Genomic DNA, 13,425 nt, shown 5'->3' with positions numbered 1-13,425 from the left:
CCACCGCATTGGCCTACATTCGAATCAAGTCTACAACAGAAAAATGACTTAACACTGACCTTAAAACAAATGGGACTCATACTTGCACCGGAAAAGGTTCAGGAGACAAGTCCCTGGAAGTTTTTGGGTTGGAAAATTACAGATTCCACCATTCAGCCTCAAAAACTTACAGTCCAATCAGATATCAAAACTCTTAATGATGCTCAAAAACTGCTGGGAGATTTACAATGGATCAGGCCAGTAGTCGGGATTCCGAATGAACTGTTAAATCCCCTTCGGCCGTTATTAAAAGGAACTGATCCTGCTTCAAAAGTGACACTATCAGAAAAACAACAAGAAATACTACAACAAATCGCATCTTTGATCACAACGAGTGTCACGCATCGACGTATATCTGACAAGCCACTCGATCTTACCATTCTATGTGGCTCAAAATGCCTGATGGGTGCCATAACACAGCAAAAAATAAAAACGGGGGAGAAGGGAGGAGAAACTGTGGTATTAGAATGGATAGCTCCTCCGTTACAACCTCGACGAACAATTCAAGAAAAAATTGCAACATTAGCAGAATTAGTAAAGAAGGGGAGGAATCGAATAGTGGATGGGGTTCCTCCAAATATTATCTGGTTACCCATGAAGCCAGGCGATTTGGAATGGTATATACAAAACTCTGAAGAGTTACAAGCTGCACTACTACAGGATGGCGCTACTATAGTAGCAAAAACGTTACAATCAACTGCTCTGACATGGATGGAAAACCAGGGATGGATAACTAAGCCAAAACGATCATCTATCCCACTTAAGAATGCAGTGACAGTTTTCACTGACGCAGGAAAACGTTCTCGAACTGCTGCAGTGACTTGGAAGGATGAGCATGGTTGGAAACATCAAATTTTACAAGCCCAAGATAAAGACTCATTACAGACACTAGAACTTCTTGCAGTAGTATGGGCATTTATAAAATGGAGAGATGTTCCGTTAAATGTGGTATCCGATTCCTTATATGTAGTAGGCATAGCAAATCGTATAGAAGACTCAGCCTTGAGAGACTTAAAAAATGAACGGCTGTCAGAATTAATAATCAGTCTACAGATCGCCATAGCTCAAAGAAGTGAACCGTATGCAGTAATACACATAAGGAGTCATCAGTGGGAAGAAGGCCTGGGAGAAGGCAACGCTCGAGCGGACCGACTAGTCGCCGCAACAGCTACTGAAGCACCACTGTCACCCTTTTGCAGAGCTCGGGAGGCTCATGCTATTTTTCACCAGAACGCTAAAGGACTTGCGCGGGCTTACAAACTGTCTAGAGCTGATGCGCAGGCGATAGTAAAAGCTTGCCCAACGTGTAGTCATTACAATTCGGGTGTGGGAATCGGAATCGGAACAAACCCGAGAGGGATTAAAACCAACGAAGTGTGGCAAATGGACATCACTCATGTCACAGCATTTGGCAGATTGAGATATCTGCATGTAACGATAGACACTTATAGTATATGAAAACGGGACAATGGCTGGGGCCTGCTGACGTGATTTATATGGGGCAAGGTTATGTGTGTATCTCTTCCCCTACAGGACCAACCTGGGTGCCTAGTCGGTGTGTTAAACCAGCCATTGAAGAAAAGTCATCAAGTACGAATAACAGCAACTATGGCTGATCTAACAGCACAAGGGATTTTGGTTGCATTATCTTTGATAATGACGGTTGGACGTAATAGTGCCATCCTAAGCAAAATCGATCCTCAAACCAATATGTGGGTCACTTGGGCAAATCAAACCGGACAAAGTTCATTTTGCCTATTCCTCGCTTCTGCGTCTGATCCTTTCGTTGATGAGTTGATTATGTTTGAAATGGTTAAGGGATCATACGCAAAAAATTGTAGTACAAGATAGTTGGTTTGAAGGTTGGTTTACATCTGTTTTTGGGAACATGGGTGGATGGTTTTTTCTTCGTCAAAGAAGAACTTCGTTTTCTACTTATAGTTATATTGATTATAGTTGCTGCAAAATAAAAACGGGGGAATTGTGGAGGAATCGTTAAGTGAGGCAGGACATGTGAATGTTGAGCAGTTGGGAGACAATGGGCTGGTGAAGCACCGTACTCAACTCACATGAGCCTTGGCAAGTACACAGCTGGCTGAGAGCCAATCAGGCTCAAGGACACGATGCCCTTGGGCCATCGGGAAAGTCCCTAAGGCGGGACAGGTAGCCAAAAGAAGGAGGACCAGACTGAAAAGCCCGGGAAGTGTTAACCAATCCTGAGCTTAGTTTCTGCAATATGTATGAGTTGATTATGTTCAAACTAGATAAAAGACGACTGAGCTATCCATTAAAGTTGAAGTTCACTGTTCACTCATATTGATGTGCTGGGTCTTCCTTCCGTCGGCAACAGGGAGTTACTTGTTCTAGAATTACTTTAGTTACTGTCTTCGCAGTAGCAGATACTGAAGGGAAAGCTTCCACCCACCCTGACAAATGATCTACCAAGACTAATAAGTATTTAAATCTACCTAATCTAAGGAGTTCTGTAAAATCTACCTGTACATTTTGGAAGCATTGAATTCCTGGTTCTCGCCCTCCTTTGGGCTGACTGCGGATTTTTTTCCTATTTACCTTTTGACATACTACACAACTCCTGCACACTTGTTCAGCCAGAGTATATATATATACACATACACTACACACACATATTTCCATAGCACAGTATCACACCTTGCTTGAATTCCCCAATGACCCTCTTGATGCAAAACAGTTAATATTTGCCTCATTAGCATTTTATTCAGCATTTCTCTCCCACTAGGAAGCATCCTAGGAGCATCCTAGGGAGCATCCTAGGGAGCATCCATTTTCCTTTAGACTTCATGATTTCTAAATCCTTAAAAACCTATTTCTCTTTAACCTTTTTAGTTTTTCTTTTTAGTATTGTGTAGGAGTAGCTCAACAATTCCCTGAATCCTCTCTGTATTTATTCTTCATTCCCCCTCAGACAACAGATGCCCTAAATACTTGACTTCTCTTTCTACGAATATTAATTTATTTTCAATACTCTCAAGCTCTGTTTCCCCAGAAAGCTGAATAGCTTGTTAGTGGCTTCCTTCACAACTGTTTTCTCCTGTCCTGCCAATAAAAGAACATCCACATATTTGTAACAGTAACACCTCCTCGGGAGGTTGGAATTGCTCCAAAATTTCTTCTAGAACTTGTCCAAATAAATTGGTGGCCCTGCAAACCCCTGAGGTAAAATTGTCAATCTGTATTGTTGCTTCCACCCCATTTTAGGATCTTTCCAGTCAGAGGTGAATATATCTTTGCTCCCAGGGTCTGAGAGTACCCCATTAATAAAACCGTTATTGCATCCTAAAAATTTACTATGTGAATGCCCAATTTCATTATCAAATCCTTTCCCAACAAGTTAGTCCCTGCCTCAGGTGCATACAATAATTGCCCAGTGATCATTCTATCCCTAGTTTCAGCTTGGTTTCCCCAAAAAGTGGCACTGTTATCCAAGTCCCTTCTACCCTCATCACATTTAGGGTTTCATTAGTTAATTTAAGCCCTGATACTTTGCAGGGCAACGATGACCTAGCTGCCCTAGTGTATTGGGTTCACATGGCAAGGTTCTTGTAGTGGGGGGGCTGCAGTGGTAGCCCCTGTGAGAAGAATCCAGCAGCTGCCTTGTGGCAGATAAGAGCCAGTTTCAGCCAGCTCCAAAGGGGCCCACTGCTGCCTAGAGCCAAGCCATGAGCAATGCAATTTGTGCCTCTGTGAGAGTACATCCAAGAAAAGGAAATGAAAACTGCTGCACAACAGCAGCTTGGAGAGCGAGAAACCTCCCTGCAGACACCAAGGTCAGTGCAGAGGAGGGGGAGTGCAGTGCAGAGGTGCTCCAAGTGCTGGAGCTGAAGCCCACCCGCGGCCCACAGAGAGGCCCCTGGTGGTGAAGGCAGTCCCCCCTGCAGCCCAAGGGGGCCCAAGCCAGACCAACCCGCTCCTGATGAATAGGCCCCATGGCACAGACCCACACCTGGAGCAGCTCCCAAAGAGCCCATTTTTAGCTGCCAATGGAGAAACCCACACAGGACCAGCCCAAGAAGGTCGGCACCGCATGAGAGGGACTCCATACCAGAGCCACCAGATCAGGAGGGAGAGTGACCATGGAGAGCAGTGGAAACAAAGCACCATGGACTGATGGCAGCCCCCACTCCTGCCCCCCCCCCCACCTCCCCGCGCCACTCAGGGCAGGGAAGAGGTGGAAGAGAGTGGACGGGGGAAGGTGCCCCCAGCTTGTTTCTCTGTTTCTCACCGCTCCAGCTCATCAGCAATAGGTAATAAATTTTATTAATCTTCCTATGCTAAGTCTGTTTTGCCCACAATGGTAATTGTAAAGTGATCCCCATTGAGGTACACTTGAGGAACCCTTGAGGTACACTTTTTCATTTATCAGGGAACTAGCTTTCTGAGAAGCCCTGACTCCCCTATTCTGAATTTATAACAGCAATCTCTCCTCCGTCTTCCACTTCAGAGATTCCTATTTGAAGTGGCCGGCCTGGCCACACTTAAAACATCTTCTCAAAGTCCTTCCCCTCTAGGATTCAGGCTGCAACACAGATAGCTTTCCTTGCCTGCCATTCCTTCGTCTCTCTTCCTCTCTTTAACCATCCTGGGCCCGACTCCTCACCAAAGTCACTCTATCTCCAACCCTCTGCCTCACTACCCAGTACACTGTGAATACCATTTGTTTCGCTCTCTACTTTTGCTTCTCATCTCTCCTCCTGGCATACACCTTCATACTACCTACACTGTTCACTCCATCCTCCCACCTTCTGGAGCTTTTTCTGCATATCTGGCCAGGCTTTAATCACAAAATGAACTTTAAAGAGCCCTTGTGCTACTGGGTCCTCAGGATTCATCCCCAAGTACTTTCTCATTCTGACCCCGAGTCTCTCATATGATTTCTATGTTGTGGGTTGTTATTTTCATAGTTAAATAAGCGGATATTTCTGCTCTATCGGAATTACACTCGGTCTGGGGGGGGGTGTTAGTTCTTTCCCATTCTTGCATAGCTGCCTGCCGAATCATTCCCCTCCTAAACATTCTTCTCCAGTGAATAACATACTCAAGATTGATATTTCCCCCCCAGGGATACAAATTAGGCCTTAGAAACGGATAGACTGTTCTGCTAGGCCCTCAGTTAAAGACTTCATTTCCTTCTTAAAACTCCTAACCTCTCTGCTGGTAAGGGGGGAGTGGCGCTCGCCCTGCGTCGGCCCTGCACGGCCCTGCCGGGACCGCCCCCCCCGCCTCCGCTCCCGCCGCTCTGCGCTCCCCGGCGCGACTTCTCCAGGGACAGCGTCAATTGCAGTCCCTGTCTCCCCTCCTGGAGCAGCTGCAGCTGCCTCCGGTGCAGTATTAGGATTATAGGGAGCATAACATGATTCCTCCTCCAAAAAAGTAGTCTTATTGTTTACACATAAATTTCAAGCCTGAATTTTCATCAGACTAATATTTTGGACAAAATACTGAAGTTCTTTTTATTGTCTTTTTAGGCCTGACAATTACACAATATCAAACTTTTTATTTTTTAAATATTTTTCACTGCTTTTGGGGTTGTTTTTCCAAATCCTTATCATTCTCTCCAAAGGGCTATCTTTAGGCACAATCCCGGGGTCTCCACCCCTACCCTGCTGACTCTTGGAACCCTTAATCCCCATCTCTTCCTGACGTGCTGCTGTGGACTTCACTACCCACAGCACTACTTCACTGCCTTCACCTAGGATTAGGACAGAGGTGGGGTATACTGCCGAACACCTCACTTCACCATGCTCGGGGTACCGTGTACCTAAGGGCCCAGACCCCCAAGACTCTCTTTCGCTCATCTATCTTTTGCTTCGTCCCTCTCTAGCTGAGGGGACTTTGTTCATCCCCTCGTGGGTCTACAGAACTTCACGGATCTGGACTCCACACTTGCTTCGCACTAAAAGTGTGTCTCATTCACACTCCACACAAGAGTCTCCCCAAACCCAACCTGAGGCAGTATACAGTAAAGTTTCCCTTACCTCGGTCCGTGCATGGCTTCCTGGTCTGGGTTATCAGCAGTAATCCCTGTGCCTGTACCCGGTCTGGGCTGTGTCTGGGCTATGTCTGTGTTTCCCTTCAGTGCTGGCCTCCCTTCTCCCCAGAGCTTTGCAGAGCCTGTCTTCAGATTAACAGTCTTGGTCCTTTGTCGGCCATACTGAGACAACCCACCACCCCTGACGGGATCGCTGAAATCAGTGGGGTGCACCTTCCTGTCTGTGGTGACAAGAACTCTTCGGTAGGCGACAAGATCCCAGACAACCCCCTTTTGGGTCCTTGAAATATCCTCTTCTGAGGAATTAAAATTAAAACATCAATTGTGTTTATTAAACACAATTATGTTTAATGCAATTATTAAACAATTAAACACAATTAAACACAATTGTGTTTATTAAACACGATTAAAACATCAGTGTATTATCAACACTCTTTTCATCCTTATCCAAAACATAGCACCCTACCAGCTAGTAGGAGGAAAATTAACTCTGTCCTAGCTGAAACCAGGACAAAGAGGCACACTCCAGTAGTGGGAATCATCCCACCAGGTTTCTGTGGTGGCAGCTATGACTTGCAGAAAACAAACTCCACAATCAGTAAGATTGTAGAGTAGGTATGTATATTCAGCGCTGGACAGTATGGGGGGTAGTCCTGCCAAAGTTGTGCGCACCAGACATGGCAACTTGCCTTGGTTATATGTGGTAAAGAGTTACATATGCATGAAGTTTCCCAATACGCTTATACATATTCATAACCTGTCCCCACTTTGTATTAAAATTAGTTCCAAGGAGTCATTTCCATAAACTCCTACCATCTGCGCTTGCGCCGTGTCTTCTGGTGGTGGTCGTTGGGGGTCTTGGGGATGAAGATTGATGACTCTTCCTTGTCTCCGCTAGTTGACCTCTTGTCTTTGTGCAGACTCAGTTGCTCCTTGGCTCTTGTCCATCCGCAGGACCAGTTTCTACCAGTTTCTTAAGATAGGCTCACACTCTTATTAGGAGACTGACCTTGGTAAGGGGCCCAAGGCTTCTTGCTTTAGTTAATTTGCACAATGCACAGCAGTTAGCAAAGACACTAAGTAGCATCCTAGTTTAATGCTGTCAGCGCTCTATCTCTACTTGATAAGATTCTCCTTACTACCTCTCTCAGTCCCCCCTTTTCGAAAAAGTTGGTAAATTCTTTTACTGTTTCTAGGTTCAATATAGTGTTTCTCTATCACTCTTTCAAAATATCTGTTAGACTCCAGTTTTCATCTGAGTTGGTTCCTTTTCCACTCCCTGTAGGAGTTTCCTGTACTCTTAAAACACCATAAGGTACATCGGATCACTACACAAAGAACCATGGACAAAACCACGACCATGAATATTGTGATAAACAAATGTTTGAGCCAGGTTATGTTTGGCAACCAGGCAGTTAATTTTTCTACCAAGTCTGTAAATCCCCAGGATGTATCATCCTGAGCTACTGCATGAAAATTTTTATTATTTTCCCAAGTCTTCTCCAGGTCAGTTTCAATTTGTTTTTGTTTGTTAACATATACACAGCAAGTTTGGTTTATGAGTGTACACAATCCTCCTTGGCTAAAAGAATATCTAATCCCATCCTATTCTGAAGCACAACTTTGTGTAGGGAGGAAATTTCTTCCTGTAATGCTGAAAGAGCATCAGCTGTGGCATTTTCAATAATTTCTAATGTGGCTGAGATATTTACGACAGCTTTTTCTAATTCACTTATTCCCAGGGATGGAATCAATCACCTTACAAAACTATGGAATCCCATGGGTCTCATCACGAGGGGGTTATTCGAAACAGTATGTGTTTGTCTCCATAAAGGTCCGGACTATTCCCGGAGGTGAATATACCCCCTCAAGGGCTAAGATAGCCCCCAATACAATAACCCTTCCAATTTAAGGGTAAGCTTTTTCTAGCATGCCCATCTCCACATAGCCAATAGAATCCTTTTTGTAGCTTGCAAATTTGCGTGAGAGAATTGAGGCCATGAGATCCTGAGTTTGTATCCTTTTTATCAGCACATATTGTGACACCTACACCATAATCTCTAATTTTAGTAAAAGTTCCTATATATTCTGCCATGCTACAGTTAGGTTCCAGGGCTAAATAACTAAGTGGACCTGTACCTACGCATGGGGTTTTATCGTTTAGGCATCTGGTGTATATGTTAACATTTTCACGTGGGAGTAGTTCAAATCTCTCCCCTAGATGTTCATGATCATCCTTGCCAAATCTACATGTTCCATTTCTTGGGTGCACAAAGGTCAATGTCCAATTCATACTGGGTATGCCCCATATGGGGAATTCTAGGTTACTTCTAGGCAGCACTGTGCACACCCATCAGCCAGAAAGGTTGAAACTATCACTCACTGCCTGGGTGAGTTTCACATAGGTATTGTGCACCCACTGTTCAGTTTCCTTGACCAATGATACCATTAAGACCGTGAGAAATGTAACCTTCCAGGTTGCACCTGAGTAACCTGGGCAAAGGAGTCCAGGAAGACTGGACACTCTTCAAGAAAGAAATCTTAAAGACATATCAGCAGGCTGTCTCCACATGCCGAAAGATGAGCCAGCCTGGTTGAAAAGAGAGCTGTGAAAAGAGAGCTCAGGAAGAAAAAGAGGGTTTATGACCTTTGGAAGAAGGGGCAGGCCACTCAGGAGGACTACAAAGATGTTGTGAGGCTGTGCAGGGACAAAATTAGATGGGCCAAAGCCCAACTGGAGCTCAATTAGAAAAAAATGGAGCAATTAGTATCATAGAAAATTTTTTTTTTTATAAATACATAAGCAAGAAAAAGAAGACTAAGGAGAATCTCTATCCTTCATTGGATGTGGGGGAAACATAGTGACAAGAGATGAGGAAAAGGCTGAGGTACTTAATGCCTTCTTTACCTCAATCTTTAGCAGCAAGACCAGTTGTTCTCCAGGTACTCTCCCCCTGAGTTGGTAGATAGGTATAGTGAGTTTACATGGCAAGATTTTGGTAGTGGGGGACTGCAGGGGTGGCCTCTGTGAGCAGAATCCAGAAGCTGCCCCATGTTAGATAAGGGCCTTGCCACTGGCCAGAGCTGAGCCAATAAGCGATGTTGTTTGTGCCTCTGTGAGAGCAGATTTAAGAAAGGGGAAAAAACTGATGCACAAAAGCAGCTGGGAGAGCAAGGAGTGAGAAACACTTCAGATACCAAGGTCAGTGAAGAAGGAGGGGGAAGGAGGTGCTTCAGGTGCTGGAGCTGAAGGTCCCCTACGGCCTGTGGAGAGAACCGTTGTAGAGCAGGCTGTCCCCCTGCAGCCCATACTGTACCATGGCAGAGCAGATTTCCACGCTGCAGCCTGTGGAGGAGCCCACAGTAGAGCAGATGGATCTGACTCAAAGGAGGCTGCGGCTTGCGTGGAGAACCCCTGCTGGAGTAGACTCTGGGCCAGACCTGTAGCCCATGGAGAGGAGTCCACACAGGAGCAGGTGATCTGGCAGGAGCTGCTGCCTGGGGGGGACCCATGTTGGAGCGGTTTGCTCCTGATGGATGGACCCTATGGTGCAGACCCATAATTGGAGCAGTTCTTGAAGAGCTGCTGCCTGGGGGAAGCCCATGTAGGATCCATGTAGGTTTGGGAAGGACTGTATGCCATGGGAGGGACTCCACTTTGGAGCAGAGGAAGAAAGTGACCGTGAAGGAGCAGTGGAGACAAAGTTTTATAGATTGACCACAACCCCCATTCCCTGTTCCCCTGCACCGCTCAGGGAGAGGAAGTGGAAGAGGGTGGTTGGGGGAAGGTGTACTTAGTTTGCTTTCTTTGTTTCTCACTTCTCTAGCTTGTTAGTAATAGGTAATAAATTTCTCTAATCTCCCTACACTGAGTCTGTGTTGCCTGTGACAATAATTGTTAAGTGATCTTCCTGTCCTTATCTCAGTCCTTAAGCCCTTTTCATCGTATTTTCTTCCCCTTTCCCTTCAAGAAGGAGAAATGAGAGAGCGGTTGTGGTGGAGCTTGGCTTCCCATCTGGGTAAAACCACCACAATAGGGACAGGGAGCAGTATGAAGACCTCATAATTCACAAGGAAATGGTTAGTGACCTGCTACTCCACTTAGATGTACAGAAGTCGATGGGGCCAGATGGGATCCACCTGAGGGTACTGAGGCAGCTGGCAGGAGTACTTGCCAAGCCACTTTCCATCATTTATCAGCAGTCCTGGCTATCAGGGGAGGTCCCAATCGACTGGCGGCTAGCAAATGTGACGCCCATCTACAAGAAGGGCCAGAAGGAGGATCTGGGAAACTACAGGCCTGTCAGTCTGTCCTCAGTGCCAAGGAATCTCATGGAACAGATTATCTTGAGTGCCATCACATGGCACTTACAGAACAACCAGATGATCAGGCCCAGTCAGCATGGGTTTATCAAAGGCAGGTACTGTTTCACAAATCTGATCTCCTTCTACAAAAAGGTGACACACTCAGTGGATGGTGGAAAGGCTGTGGATATGGTCTACCTAGACTTTAGTAAGGCTTTTGACACCTTTTCCCATAGCATTCTCCTGAAGAATCTGGGTGCTCATGGCCTGGAGGGGTGTACACTTCGTTGGGGTTAAAAACTGGCTGGGTGGCCGGGCCCAAAGAGTCGTAGTGAATGCAGCAGTTAAATCCAGCTGCTGTTAAATCCACAACAACCCCATGCAGTACTACAGGCTGCAGGAAGAGTGGCTGGAAAGCTGCCCGGCAGGAAGGGATCTGGGGGTATTGATCAATAGTCAGTTGAATATGAGCCAGCAGCATGCTCAGGTGGCCAAGAAGGCCAACAGCATTCTGGTTTGTGTTAGAAATAGCTTGGCCATCAGGACTAGGGAAGTGATTGTCCCTCTGTACTCAGCTCTGGTGAGGCCGTACCTCAAGTACTGTGTTCAGTTTTGGGCCCCTCACTACAAGAAGGACATCGAGGTGCTGGAGCATGTCCAGAGAAGGGCAACAAAGATGGTGAAGGATCTAGAGAACAAGTCTTACAAGGAGCAGCTGAGGGAACTGAGGTTGTTTAGCCTAGAGAAAAGGAGGCTTGGGGAGACCTTATCACGCTGTACAATTACCTTAAAGGAGGTTATAGAGAGGTGGGGATTGGGTTCTTCTCCCAAGCACCAAGTGATAAGATGAGGGGAAATGGCCTCAAATTGCACCAGAGGTGCAATGTTTAGGTTGAATATTAGGATAAATTTATTTACTGAAAGAGTTGTGCAGCACTGAAATAGATTGCCCAGGGAAGTTGTTGATTCACCATCCCTGGAGGTCTTCAAGAAATGTGTAGATTTAGAACTTTAGAGCATGGTTTAGTGGTGGACTTTAGTACTAGGTTAAAGTTTGGACTTGATCTTGGAGGTCTTTTCCAACCTGAATGATTCTATGATTCTATGTTTCTATTAAACTGTCTTTATCTCAACCCATGAGTTTTACCCTTTTTTTTTTTGATTCTCTCCCCTATACAACTCTAGGGGTTAGGGGAGAGTGAGCAAACAGCTGTGTGGTGCTTTGCTGCCTGCCGGGTTAAACTACAACATAATCTTAGTTAAGTGATATAAAGGATTGACTGTGTATATAATCCTCTAGGCATAAATCATTAAATCTGGGATTGGGATAGGATCCAGTCACATCTATACTCCTTGGAGATTGGACGACAAAAGGAGCTCCATTCTGAACCTCGTGACTCAGTGTGAGGGTCTTCCTGACACTTTTAGTCTGACCCTATCCTCTACGCAGTAAATAATCAAGTGACCTTGCCATCATAAATATTGTTAATGTGAATATAGCATTTACCATTAGAACTTTGTTAAATTGCTGTCTCATCCACAATTAAGCCCTGCTAAATCACTATTTCCATCACTAAATATATTTCTGCTTCTCTCTTACAAGTGAAGTGCATAATTTCTGTTGCGACACCCACGATAGGATGTGAGGGAACACCACTTACTGCCAGGCAGAGAAGGACCTGGGAGTGATTGTGGACAGTCAGCTGAATATGAGCCAGCAGTGTGCTCAGGTGGCCAAGAAGGCCAACGGCATCCTGGCTTGTATCAGAAACAGCGTGACCAGCAGGGCTAGGGAGGTGATTGTCCCCCTGTACTCAGCTCTGGTGAGGCCGCACCTCGAGTACTGTGTTCGGTTTTGGGCCCCTCGCTACAAGAAGGACATCGAGGTGCTTGAGCGGGTCCAGAGGAGGGCGACGAAGCTGGTGAGGGGCCTGGAGAACAAGTCCTATGAGGAGCGGCTGAGGGAGCTGGGCTTGTTCAGCCTAGAGAAGAGGAGGCTCAGGGGCGACCTTATTGCTCTTTACAGTTACCTTAAAGGAGGCTGTAGTGAGGTGGGGGTTGGCCTGTTCTCCCACGTGACTGATGACAGGACGAGGGGGAATGGACTTAAGTTGTGCCAGGGGAGTTTTAGGTTAGATGTTAGGAAGAACTTCTTTACTGAGAGGGTTGTTAGACACTGGAACAGGCTGCCCAGGGAAGTGGTGGAGTCACCATCCCTGGAGGTCTTCAAAAGACGTTTAGATGTAGAGCTTAGGGATATGGTTTAGTGGGGACTGTTAGTGTTAGGTCAGAGGTTGGACTCGATGATCTTGAGGTCTCTTCCAACCTAGAAATTCTGTGAAATTCTGTGATTCTGACCATGAAGCTGAGTCAGAGAAAGGTCAATTTGCATAGTAGGAAAAGTTTCTTCACTGAGAAGGTGGTTGGGCACTGGAACAGGCTCCCCAGGGAAGTGTTCACAGCACTAAGCCTGCTGGAGTTCAAGAAAAATTTGAACAACGCTCTCAGACACATGGTTTAATTTTAAGGTAGTCCTGTGTGGAGCTAGGAATTGTAATGATGATCTTTATGTCTCCCTTCCAACTTGGGATATTCTATGATTTTATTCTATGATTCTAAGTGTTCCAGCCTTTTCCATGTACTTTGTCAATAGGACTGCTGGCCCATTCAGCAATGGGCCCATGTTTTCCTTTGTTTTCCTTCTGCTGCTGCTATGTTTGTAGAAGCCCTTCTGTATTGGCTTTATGTGGCAAGGTAACAGCCATGTTGCCATAAGACTTGCTTTTCAAGGTCTGGGATAGGTGTATGGGGCAGGAAGGTGTTTTTAGCTTGCTTTTAGTTTCTCACTGCTCTAGTTTGTTAGTATAATAAATTATATTAATATCCCTATGATGAGTCTGTTTTACCCGTGTCAGTAATTGATGAGCCATTTCCTTTTCCTAATCTCAACCCTTGAGCCCATTTTCATTGTATTTTCTCCTTTTCCTCCTCTGAGGAGGGGGAGTGAAAGAACAGTTGTGGTGGAGTTTAGCTGTCCATCCGTGTGAAACCAC

General features: G+C 45.6%; 1 pseudogene; it reads right to left on the bottom strand.

Annotated features, from left to right (window-relative positions):
• Positions 1 to 7,318: 7,318 nt before the first annotated feature.
• On the bottom strand, positions 7,319 to 8,162 carry LOC140000528 (endogenous retrovirus group V member 1 Env polyprotein-like; annotated as a pseudogene).
• Between the last annotated feature and the right edge of the window lie 5,263 nt (positions 8,163 to 13,425).

Source organism: Anas platyrhynchos, chromosome W, assembly GCF_047663525.1.
Source record: "Anas platyrhynchos isolate ZD024472 breed Pekin duck chromosome W, IASCAAS_PekinDuck_T2T, whole genome shotgun sequence".
NCBI classification, from domain to species: domain Eukaryota; kingdom Metazoa; phylum Chordata; class Aves; order Anseriformes; family Anatidae; genus Anas; species Anas platyrhynchos.
Note: the sequence above shows the minus strand (reverse complement) of the source record. Positions and strands in the feature narration are given on the sequence as shown.